Source organism: Coloeus monedula (genome assembly GCF_965178545.1).
Source record: "Coloeus monedula genome assembly, chromosome: 4".
Classification (NCBI taxonomy): domain Eukaryota; kingdom Metazoa; phylum Chordata; class Aves; order Passeriformes; family Corvidae; genus Coloeus; species Coloeus monedula.
The window spans coordinates 35,753,461-35,766,802 of record NC_138784.1 but is presented as its reverse complement, the minus strand read 5'-3'; positions in this window follow the sequence as shown (position 1 = coordinate 35,766,802).

The window sequence follows — 13,342 nt, the reverse complement described above, 5'->3', positions numbered from 1 at the left end:
AAAATAGGTTATTCAATTTACTTGTTCACTGATGCATTCTAGCTGAGTTGCTCTAGAACCAAATTGCTGCCTGCTGTTTTGTATTTTGTGTAAAGCTTATAGAAAGCTTTTAAGTGAGTTGTTCAAAACTTTCTTTTCTTAGATCTGATTCTGAGTTTCCTTTTACTTTGCTCTACTTCAACTAGTCATAAAGAAATTTCTTATTCTATTTGTCTGCTAAGGTTGAATTTCTGAAGAAAATAGAGAGTGTGATCTAGTATTTTACAGCTTTTTAGTTCAGGATAAGCAGAAAGAAAAAAAAAAGAATAAAACTCAGCATCAGGATCATAAGAGACTGGGACTGATATAGTGTCATTGCAATGAACATTCAACTATCAAGTTGTTTTCTTAGACCATGAAACCCAGGCAAAATTACAATTCAGTGCATTCCCAGGAGTCTTATCACCAGATACCAGAGAAGAGACCAGTACCTTGTTCTCCACTTCCCCTCCTTGGGAAGCTGGAGAGAGCCATGAGATCATCCCTCCTGTTCTCCAAACCTGACAAGCCCAAAATTCCCAGCTCCTCCTCACAGGACATTCATTTCAGTCCTTTCATCAGCTGCTCTTCATGCCTTTTTCTGGATGCGGTGAAGGACCTTCACAGCCTCAAGCTGTGGGTCCCAGAACTGCACACAGCGCTCAAGGAGAGACTGCACCATCCTTAAGTACAGAAGGATAACCACCTCTTTTGTCCAGCTGGTCATGCCATATTCCATGCACTGCAGGATATAATTTGATGCCTGGACTGCCAGGGCTCACTGCTGAATATCTCCAAGAATTAAATTAGTATTTTCTTCATCCTCTGAACATTGTAACAGGCTTCCTCAGCTTTAAGACGTCATGGAGATAATAACTTTAAAGATACTTTTTCTGAAAGTGTTTAATAACCAGGCCATTTTTGACAAATGACAGAAAAAAAAAAAAAAGAAGGAGTAAGATTAATATAATAAATGTATGAATATTTTCATAATTGGAAAATTATGAATAAATGACATGATTTTGATGCCAAAATCGGTCAGATAAAAAATTTTAACATAGTTTTGAGTATTAGAAAGCAGGCATTCTTTTTTTGCAGCACACTGGGGACTCAAAGGATCTTTCCTCTAATCAAGTGCCCTGAGTGTCGGGTAAACAGAGTTTTTATCATACACACTGATTACATATTCATTACCTCTCCCTGCTCACTTATGTGTATGGATTACTTTATTTTACGTAATCACACCCCTTATCAGAAGTCCTTATTTGGTCTTTTGGGGTCTTCTTCAGTAGTCTTCAATATCTGGTGTCCCAGTATTTCAGGTGGCTGTTCCTTCACCCCTGCTTTTGAGTCACCTCAACATCATTGTTTTGCATGACTCCTGCTTTGTCTGCAATATCTAAGTCCACAAGGTTGAGATGGCATCCTGCTTGCATTTTGCATTACTTTTGTTTTGTCAGCCTTACCTACATCTTCAAGGCTATATTAGTTTCATTTATTTGGTAAGAGTGAAGTGTTGTTCTGTTCTACTGTCCTTATCAGTTTTATAACTAATCTTATTTTACAGTTGTATGATGTGACAGAAATCTCAAATACTAGGTTTCAGTCTCCTAAGGAAAGCTTGGTGTTAGGAATTGAAACCAAAACCATTTGTAGTTCTCAACTAAAGTAGGCATTTAGAATATCTTAAATAAGAATAATTTATAAAATTACTATTAGTTTTTACTTCCTGAAGTGCAATCTTTATGAATAACCCGTAATTAAAATCTCATAAAGCTTCAGGCTGTAATTCAGTCTGAAACATTAGCTGAAAAAGTTCTGAGTCATTATCAGCCTGATTGAAGATAAACATAACCACCTCTTTTTTTTTTTCTTTTTTTTTTCTTTTTTTTTTTTTTAATAATGCTTGTGGCTAGGCTAAGGTGAAGAAAGAAAAAGATGCAGCTGGAGTAGGACTGGAAGGTAAAAGAAAATGTGGGATTCAGGGAAACTTTATTTTGAGGAGTTCTAAACTAAGGGAGGATAGAGGTCCTTGTGTAAGGCTCGGGCTTTATTTAAGGCTAGAGTTAGGTTGAGGGAAAAAGAAAGGCCAGAACTGTGGATGGAGTGGGGCTGCAAAGGCTCTGTCAAAGGAAAGAAAGGATGGGGAGAATTTTGCTGTCAGCAAAAGGCTGTGAGGCCTTTCATAAGGCTTGTTCTCAAATAATGTTTTCAATTATATTCATAATTTCTTATACATATCCTATAATTTCCATCTAAGGAAGAATCATTTAAATTGTCCTGTGAATGCCTGAAGTTACTGCAGCTTCAATTAGGTCAGCGACTAACATTCAAATGAAAATATGCCAGTCTTTCTTTTCAAAAATTAACAGAGGCACATCCTAATTTCCCATGTTTCAAAAAAAGGTCCAAGACATAATTCTTTACCTAATATGGGTTTTTCATGCAAGTTTGTACTGTTTCCTGGAAGGTTATATGTCTTTTAGTGAAGTAAAAGTCCCATGACTTGCTTACTTGGTAAGGAGTTCTGAAGAGCCAGGTGGAGTACACCAGACTTGTAGTCAAACTTTCATTAGCTGTTTTTGTACTATTGTATCATCTCAATCATGTTAGCTTGAAACAGTTAATGAAAATAAATGCTAATAAATGCTGGTTTTGTAAACTAAATTCAGATATTGTAATGTTATCTGAATAAAGGCTAAGCAAATTGCACAAAGATATGACAGGGATCAGAGGCACAATGAAAACCAGGAGATTACTATGGGATATTTAGGTGACAGGTTGAAGGCAGAGAAAATAATGACTCAAGCAAGACTTGGGTGGAACAACTTTTTGAAATTAGAAGGAAATAGAATTCTGTGGCCACGTCTAAGCAGCTGCTGGTTGTTAATAGCTGTTTCTGTCTGAGTCTGTGGCTTCATCATCATAATATGTTCTATACACTTACTAAATACTATTTTTGACTATCATGTGTGTGTGAGCTCAGCCTCTCTGGTAACTGGTCCTGGGGACAAGGAAAAGCAAGAGCTTCACATCCACAGGGCTGGGACAGAAGAAATCCTACAGGTTCTGTAGTCAACCAAATTTAGTTGCCTTAGGTAAGTTAAATTATATGGTGTTCTTCATATACTATGTTGTAAGTAAATAACACAGCATGCTCATTCTTTTTTCAGTGTTGATCATCATTTATGTGATGCTGCAAATTTTCATCTTAGTATTTTCACTTCAGTCTCTGAACTACAGGGAAAAAGCACTGAAGGTATGCATATTCATCTTCATGATAGTTCTCAGGTTAATTCTAGCATGTGTGTAGCAAATATTTCACTCTCTTGTGTTTTGATTTGTCTCTTAAATGATGTGCCATTCAGGGATATTCCGTGCCTTATAGTGACAATATGCATATCTCGCTTAAAGCAGATATTGGAGTATGACAGACTTGAGACAGAAACAGCTTGTGACTCAGTTTCTGCTCTAGAAGATTACTGCTAAATAAATGTTGAGACTAAAAAAATAAAAATAAAATCCCAGACAGGAGTTAGTTTATATTTTAATGAAATTTGATATTGTTGCTTTCTTAACTATTATTATGTAAAGGAAACAATAATTAGGCTAGGAGTCTTTGCAGTTATATTTCTAAAACTAAGAAAAATATACAAAATAAATGAGGTTAATTTTATATTTTCTGAATTCTCTCTTTCATTATAATTCCTGACTTCTTCACCTACCCCCAGATGGAATTCCATATGTATCTATATAGGAGCACTGGGACTATAGAACAGTGTAAATCAATGGCTGATATTTGTGAGAGTCATCTGGAAATAGTTACACAGACCTCTCTTCTTTCATAACTCTGATACACAGCTATTTGTATAAACCCTCTCTTAAAAGTAATTTCTGTGCAGAAGTAGGGGCTATATTTTCAGATGAAGGAGTTTTGAATGAGTGCACTGAGCATTGGCCTCAAAATCCAGAATTTCATGTCCAGTGTCTTTGCTCGCTTGAATCTGGACATGCCTTGGCCATTTCATCCAGGCAAATTTGATATTGTCTGGTGAAGTATGTAAACATCTTGCCAGCTGTTTTTTATTTGTTTCTTTGCCTTAATTATCCCTCATTAGAATAACATGGTCATCATTTGGCATGATTTCTTAACATCTCCTTTTTGCAGATGAGTATTTATATTAAGCCATCTTTCCCTCCCTCCTGCTTTATTTCTTTCTCATCCATTGCAGAATTTAATGCCATTAAGTCAAAGCACTACAACTATCCAGACTATATCTCTGCAAAGACATGGTAAGATGTTAGGAATTAATCCCAAGTATATCACAAACCAATATGAGAGCATAGGCATCTGTCATCTTGACTTTGTGTGCATAACTCTCCTGAATTCCATGAAACCAAGCTTATTTATACCTGCTGCAGATTTGCCTTAAATAGTCAAGATGTAATCAAGTTTATTCTTATGGATATTAATTGCTAACTGTGTTAGTTTCTTTCTTTGAGTTTTCCTAAACGTAATGCAAGTAAGAATTACAGTTTGATGACATAAAAAAGCAAGTTCAAAGTTCCTGGCCACAGACTTTTGCCAGTAGATGAATTAGCCTAGATCTGCACCAAAGCAGTCTGTCAGCATCCTTGCTGTGCTCTGTCAATACTCTGTGCTCATTGGAAGGATGCTTGCCAAAGTAGTCAAATATTGATCAGGAACATGTTAAATAGAAAGAAACAAAAAATTGGAACTCACTTTGTGGCACTGTATTTATGTATTTATATGTGCATGTTTTTCCATATTTTAATATATATCCCATTTCAAATTAAATCTGACAACAGAATCTTATCAAGAATCTTCAAAGTCTAAAATCAGGCTCAGAATAAGTGAGTCTTCTAAGAAGTGTCACTACATGAACAAGTTAGTTAGACTGGTAATATATAATAGGTGTCTACTTTAATATTGATATCATAGAATCATAGAACTTTTGGTTTGAAATACCCTCTAGGATCATCCAGTCTGACCATTAATCTAACACTGCCAGGTCCACCACTAAACCATGTCCCCAAGTGCCACATCTATACATTTTTTTGAGTACTTTCAGGGATGGTGATTCTACCACATCCCTGGACAGTCAGTTCCCATGCTCAGACAACCATTTTGATTAGGAATTTTTCCCTAATATCCAATATAAACTTCCCATGGAACAATTGGAGGCTGTTTCCTCTTATCCTATCTCTTGTTACCTGGGAGAAGAGGCTTCCCCTCACCTTGCTACAACCTTCTTTCTTATCACAGAGTGATAAGCTCTCCCTTTAACTTCTTTTCTCCAGGCTAAACGCCCCCAGCTCCCTCAGCTGCTCCTCATCAGACTTGTGCTCCAGAGCCTTCACCAGCTCTGTTGCCCTTCTCTGGAAGGAACCTCGATGTCTTTCTTGAAGTGAGAGGTCCAAAACTGGACCGAGTAAAGTGGGCCAATCACATCCTTAGTACTGGACACTGTAGTGTCCTAGACACTATTTTTGATGTCACCCAGGAGGCTGTTGGCCCTCTTGGCCACCTGGGCACACTGTTGGCACACCCAGGTCCTTTTGTCCCGTGCAGCTTTCTAGCCCCTCTTCCCCAGTCCTGTAGTGCTGCATTGGGGTCATTGTGATCCAGTTGTAGGACCTGAGACTTAAGTGTAGCTGCAGCCTCTTCCCAAATTCTTCCCAGGAAAGACTTCCAGAGAAGTTCTTCCTCATCAGAGTATCTACTCTATGCAGTAACATGTATGTTTTCATAACTGAATTTTCTCTGATCTATGCAAATGCTTCTGGGCTGGATCACTGGCTCTGAAAGAAGTCTCTATTATCTGCTACCTATTATATATGTGTTATAGTGACATTACACTTTATACCAGACTCTGGTATAAATCTATACTAATTTTCTGTTTCATCTCACTTTCCCTGGACCTATAAGTTAAAACCAGCTAATAACTTTCTTTTTAATGAGAGTTTAGTGGCAAGAAAGAGCTGTTTTACAACTGGATTTAGTGTTGTCATGGTTACACAGTTGGCAGATGTTATCTTTTAAAATTTTTTCAGGGTTTTTTTTCTCTAATAAATTATAAAAATTAAAAATCATTAATTTAAATGATTTGTTAAACAGAGTTTAGGGAAAAAAGAGAAAACTTTTTCAAATCCTAAATATCACTTGAAGCTTGTTTTGCATCTTCTGTAACTGCCATTTAATATTATGTGTAATTAGGGCACCAGTCAGTAAAATCACATTATTTAAATTGATTTTCTTCAGTGCTGAAAGATTTTATTCTCACAGTGGGCTGAAGGACTTAGGGAACACTTGGCAGCAACTGCTCCTAGTGGTACTTGCAGGATGAATGTAGTGAATGCAGATGTCACGTACTCTTCGAGGGGTAACATTAAAATCACATTTGCTTTCCAGGGCATCTTAATCTTGTAGAAGCAAGGCAGTTGCTATAAACTGATGTAAGAAATATTCACAGGGGAGGCATTTCTGGAAGAACAACTACACAAGCTTAAACTAGTAGTTTTTACAAATGTAAAACTGAAATTGAATAATGATCATGTTACCAGCCTTCTAACTTACTACATTGCTCAGAGAAAACACTGATTATATCTTTATGTCTTATTTATTTGCTTTCTGAACTGCACAGTTATACATTCCATTGAACGTAATTGCAAGCCTTCTTTTAAGAGCGAAGAACCTGCAATGACATCCAGCCATATCAAGTTCAACAAGGGCAAGTGTCGGATTCTTCACCTGGGATGGGGTAACTCTGGATGTGTGGAAAGATCTGGGAATGAGATGCTGGAAAGCAGAACTGCAGAAAGGGCCTTGGGGGATCCTGGTCAATGGTGAGGTGAACATGAGCCAGCAGTGCCCTGGCAGCCAGGAGGGCCAACCCTGTCCTGGGTGCATCAGGCACAGCATCGCCAGCCGGGCAAGGGAGGGGATTGTCCTGCTCTGCTCTGCACTGGGGCAGCCTCACCTCAAGTTCTGGGGGCAATTTTGGGAGCCAAAATATAAAACAGACATTAAGCTCTTAGAGGGCATCCAAAGGAGTGCCATGAAGGTGGTGAAGGCTTTGAGGAGAAGCCACGTGAGGAGGAGATGAAGTCACTTGGGCTGTTCAGCCTGGAGGAGAGGAGACTGAGGGGAGACCTCGCTGCAGTTTTGACTTGGTCTTGAGGGAAGAGGAGGCACTGATCTCTTCTCTGTAGTGCCCAGTGGCAGGACCTGAGGGAATGGCCTGAAGTTGTGTCAGGGGAGGTTTAGATTGGATATCAGGAAATGGTTTTTCACCCAGAGGGTGGTCGGGCACTGGAACAGGCTCCCCAGAGAAGGGGTCACAGCACCAGCCTGACAGAGTTCAAGAAGCACTTGGCAATGCTCTCTGGCACATGGTGTGACTTTTGAGGATTGTGCTGTGCAGGGCCAGGAGTTGGACTCGATGATCCTTGAGGGTCCCTTCCAACTCCGCACATTATGTGACTGTGTGAGTGTGCCATAAAACTTGAATGAATCAGTGATTCTTATGAATCCTGACTTCTTGGTTCAGATGACTTTGATGATTGCCAAGTATTCTTGCTATTACCCAGGAAAAAAGCATGGTATTACAAATTCAGCTACCATTAACCTCTACTGTTATGGCTGAGATACATACTTCAAGTGAAAAAAATGGAAGACAGCTTTTTTGTTTTTTCTTAAGTCTTCATGATAATTGTGAATGGGTTTCCAAGTTGAGGGTATAGTTCTGCTTTCTTCTTGCTGATATTGTTTTTATTTTCAGATCTTTTAATCTAGGGGGTTGAGATTTGATGCAAAGTGAGGAATCTCCATTAATTTGGACTACATATCTTCGCAAAATAGTGCAGGACCAGACTGACATGGCCAGAGTTAAAAAATGTCTCCATATAATGTTCTAATGTGAATCATTTAGACTCTTAAAGATCAGATCTAGTTATTTGTACCCTTCAGGCTTTTTCACGAGCAAGCATTATCTCCTACTAACTGTTTGTAGAAAAGGCACAGTCTTAATCATACTCTACATGTGTAAACATATTTGGTTGGGTGAGAGTGCTGATCTAATTTTTTAGGGAGAAGCCACAATTCATTCCTATGATAAAGTAGCATGCACTGCCTTAGCATGTTATGACAAGGGTGGTGAAAGCCCTGTTAACTTCCTTTAAAAACCCATGCTTAGTTATCACCATAATTATAATATTGGATTTCTTATTGAGTTTTAACAGAAGACATACTTCTGAGAGCTCCCACAGCTAAATTGTATGTGCTCCCAACCTTTCCTTCTATGTAACCATGAAAATTTATGTATATTTTTGGAATCATTTGTTGTTCTTTCCTGTCTATTTCTACCCAGAAACTTTGGAAATTTTTGACCTCAGAATCTGTGGCATAATTGTAAAAAGAATTGTCCAAATCCCTCATCTAACAAGGGCAGAAGTTCTAAAGAGAAAGAAAACATACTTGAATTATAAGAAAAATAAATTCACAATCAATGTTTTTGCCACATTTACTTACAAAATTCCTTAAAGGTTCATTGCCATGGTACAATACAAGAAAAATATCCCACGGAGATAAGTGAATGCCTTGACATGAGCCTTTTGTATTGTAACTAGAATATTTTTATTGTTAAATAATTAAAAATGTATATAATCTATTTTTAATGGACACATCAACCTTTTGTATGTGTATGTATTTATCAATCAAGGCCAAATGCTTGGAAAATTAGACACATGCATACATTTTGCAGATATTTATGTTAGTTGTAAGTCAAGACTGAAATAACTTCTCCTCCTTCAATTGTCATGCGGTGTGTTTAGAATGTAAATTAAAACCAGCCAATTGTGTCTTTCCCTTAAGTTCACCCGAAGGTTAGAAATGAAACTGTCTCTAAACAGACATGGAGTGTGGCTATTAAACCAGATGGCTCTGTTAGCGACCATGGAAAAAATCTATTACTGGCAAGACATTAATGTGCACATATTTGCAGTGCCTCAACAAATTTTTTCACTATATTATTCCAGAGCTGATCTTTTCTGAATTAAATTTTACATATATTTTTAGTTGGAAAAATCATAAAGGATTGCCTGCATTTATTTGGAGACAGGAACCTTGCTTTATTCCTAGTTTTGTCCAGAATGCAAACTGCACCCTGGGCAGCATCAAAAGATGAGTGACTAGCAAGTCAAGCGAGATGATTCCTCCCCTCTACTCTGGTCTCATGAGATCTCACCTGGACTGCTGTGTCCAGGTTGGGCATCCCACCAAAAGAAAGACATGCTCCTGTTGGAAAGAGTGCAGAAGAGAGCTGCTAAGTTGATTACAGAGCTGGAACACCTCTCCTATGAAGACAGGCTGAGAATTGATGCTCAGTCTGGGGAAGAGGAGGCTCTGAGAAGACCTTAGTGCACCTTCCAGTACCTAAAGGAGGCCTAACAGAGACCTGGAGAGGGACTTGTTGCAAAGGCATGTAGTGACAGGACAAGGAGGAATGGAGTTAAGTTGAAGGATGGTAGGTTTAGATTAGATATTAGTAAGAAATTCTTTACTGTGAGGGTAGTGAGGCACTAGAATATGCTCACAGGCTGACCAGAGAGGCTGTGGACTACCCATCCTGGGTATATGTTCAAGACCAGGCTGGATGGGGCTCTAAGCAACTAGGTCTAGTGGAAGGTTTCCTGCCAGGAACAGGGGATTGGAGCTGGATCATAAGATGATCATAAGATCCTTTCCAACCCCAACCATTCTATAATTCTATGAATCTGTGAACTTCCAGATGCTCTCTCCATGTACCTGAAGGAAGAAAACCACTCTGATTCCATTAGGTTTGCCTGGTGGAAAGCTTGGTCTGCAACCTCCAACAGCAGAGGACCGATACTCTCCCATGCTTGTCCCTGATATTGCAGTTGTGACTGTGTCCAGGACTGCCTCAGCTTTTGCCTCTTAGACTCAAGCAAATACTGGTCCCTTCTTGGCTGTTGGTTAGTGCTCAGATCAACAGGGGTTTGAAATGGCAAAGACCAATATTGGTCTTGACACAACAGAGGAAGGAGTCACAGGGAGAGCCTTGTATTACCTCAACTGTTCTATGGGAAAGTGGAAAGAGTGAAAATCTAAAAAATACCAATCTCTTTCCAGTACTTGTCCTGCTATTCTAAGGGTTTCTTTATTCTGTTCTGTTAACTTAATTTTTCTTTGCAAGTTTACATCTCAAGTGTGTAGAGACTTCTGTACCCATAGTTTATATGTATGGTCAGTCTGTGCACACAGGATATATACATATACATATACATATACATATACATATACATATACATGCAATTATATAGATCATTTGCTGTATCCAGTGTCTTAAATTTGCAAATGCTTTTAATAATTGAATTACAATTTTTATTTAAAATCCTTTAAAAAATATACATAGATGATGGATCAACACTAAAAAACCTGAAATTTAACTATATGTGACTAAAGTATCATCTAGTAGTTTCAGAGAAATGACATCAAAAACTTGCTACTAAAGCAAATAATACATCATTTCAGATATCTGTTTGACCAGAGAACTAAGCCTAGATTGTCAGGTTGTTTAAGTATCTATTTCTTACTTATGAAAATATGAGATCTATGCAGATTTCCTAAAATAGAGACTGAGATAAATGCTCTAAACTATATGCACAAATGTCAGAGAAAGTGCAAGTTAATGGCAGCATTAAAACTGGGTTAGAAATGTTAATTACCTCACTATAACACAGTTTCAAGTTCAAAATAGTGGTATTCTGGAAATCTCCATGGAAGTTTTCACTTAAGTCATCAGATGTAGCAAAAAAATTTTCTGCATTATTTTCTCCTTTTTCTTTCCATCCTACCTCACACATGCAAGGTCTAAACATCCTGCATCTCCTACTGCATTTGTCTGAACTTCTTACCCAACCAGAGAGAAAGGCTAGAGAAAGCTCTCTGTAAGTACCATAGAGCTATAAAGATAGGTAAAAGGAAAGGATAGGGACTCTTTAATGTTACATTTTAAGGTTATCGTATCTCCATTAACAATTTATCTTGCAAAATTCAAAGAAAAAACTAAGTATCTCACAACTTATCTTGAGATGCCACAACATGTAAATTTTCTGGTTACTGGCCAGCAAGTAAGGGTTGAACAAATAAATTTCTTACCCTCCAGTCAAGTCCACAAGAATAAACTCCTGCACTTACGCTTTAACACTGGTGGGACATTGTATGGGCAAAATTTGTTTCATGACCACTGCCATGTAATCCATATTTAAGTCTTTATTTATGAATATTTTTTCCTACTTGGTAAGTGAGCATATTCTAGACAGTGCAATGAGTTTATAGTTCTTAAAGGTCCATCCTTCACCTTAAGATGATAGGAACACAAACGCAACTGAATTTAAAACATTGAATTGTCCTTATTCTTTCTCAAAATCACTGCTTAATTTGAAATTCCATTTGGAACAATTTTTTTTTTCTATGGGACATGCTATGTGGTTCTAAAATGCTGAGGAAAAATTGCTTCTCTTCTAATTTCAGTACAGGCCTCGCCATCCTCAGAAAAGTTATTAGTGACTATCTTTGCATCAAAACTACTGCATAAAAAGCTTAGAATGTGCAGTGGTTGGTGAAAACATGTATCATATTTTAAAACTCATCTGTAAAATATTCATCTAAATCAAGTATTTTCTCAAATCCCAGAGCATTTAAAAAAATTCTATTTTTCCAATTTATGAAAAAAAAAAGATCTTGTATCATCCAAAAATGCTGGTTAGTATTTACCTGACAAAACTGTGACTCAAAATAAGAGGAAAGAACAGCTGCTGGCCGGAAATGTTAGCTGACCTGATCTTATAAATCACAAAATAAATAAAATATGTACTTTAATGTTCTTGAAGAATTCAGCCATCATCATAAAAAAATTGTATAAATTTTGAACTTTGGAGTCTTTATTGGTCCTGCATTAAAAAAGCAAATTGAGCAAACTTGTCTCCAGAGTTAAGAGAGCTCCCTATTAGGAGATGTTTTTTCTTCTTAAATTAAGTGCTTTCAGCTTTATTGCTTTTGATCACTGCCACTGAGGGCTGTTACACAGGGGACAGAGGTTGCAAATATAAGGCAAGTCCCGGGGTATCAAATTCTGCTTTCTCTCCCTCTGCTCTTTTGAGGGTTTACCATTTAGAAATATGAGATATTCATAAGCAACTCTAGCAACCCAAGTTATGGACAGTTCCTTTTCTCACTAAAAAATTCCTCTCAAGAATACATACGAAATTCATTAACTAAAAAAATCCCTGTTCATTTCATTTAGTTTGAAACTTCGGAGAGGTTCCTATGTAAGGAATTTGGTCCATTTTTATTATCAATGGTAAATGCAATGTTCTTCCAGAAGGCAATTGTTAGCTCCAAATTAAAGTGGATTTTGAAGAAACTTTTATTAAAGTAGACTCTAATGGAAAGTTTCTAGTATTTTCATCCTAAGAAATTCCATTTTACTGGTTTTCTTATCTGTGTTGGTTATCCTTCTTATATCCAAATTCAATCATATTAAACCTGACATATTTCTTCAATTTTGGCCTGGGTATAACAGTGTGATTAGGTCTGTAACATCCACAGCAAGAAAGTATGACCATGTTCTTCAGGGCGCTGCTGCATCAGTCCTACTGCGGATAATGATCCATTCAATATATGATGCCGGTGTACTGAGAGTGATGAAATTCCATTAACCAATATGTGTGGAGTGGGGAGGGCTGTGTTCTTCTACATCTGGTGCATATTACATTAGATACTCTGTGTTTGGGGAATTTTATCTGAGCCAGGTTTAAGAATGGGTCAATGTACTGTTAACATATACATCTCTCTGACATTTAAACAGTTCCATAATCTTTTAGGGAATTTTTCCTTGATCTTTTTAATCTTTTTTTTTTTAAATTTCCCTATCTGAGATTGTTTCATCCATGTGATTAGATGACATTTGTTATCAAATGCAGATGATGCATGAGCTGAGGAGAGATACAAGTCAGGCACTACATAGGGCAGACACGGTTTTATAAGGTAAAAAAAAATTATTCCCCAATAGTGGCGCAACAGAATCAGTTTTGCAATTACTGCAATCACAGATAACTTTAATGAGCTCAGATCATCTTAAGAAGTTGAAAGACATCCTAAACTAAAGAGATTATGTTTTGTGGGATTTCAGAGATTTTTTATGGTCTTAGTTTGTGTCCTTTATGAGGGAATAAGTTGAATCAGCGATTGCTGGGGAGAGCAGCAAAAGAAAGACACAAC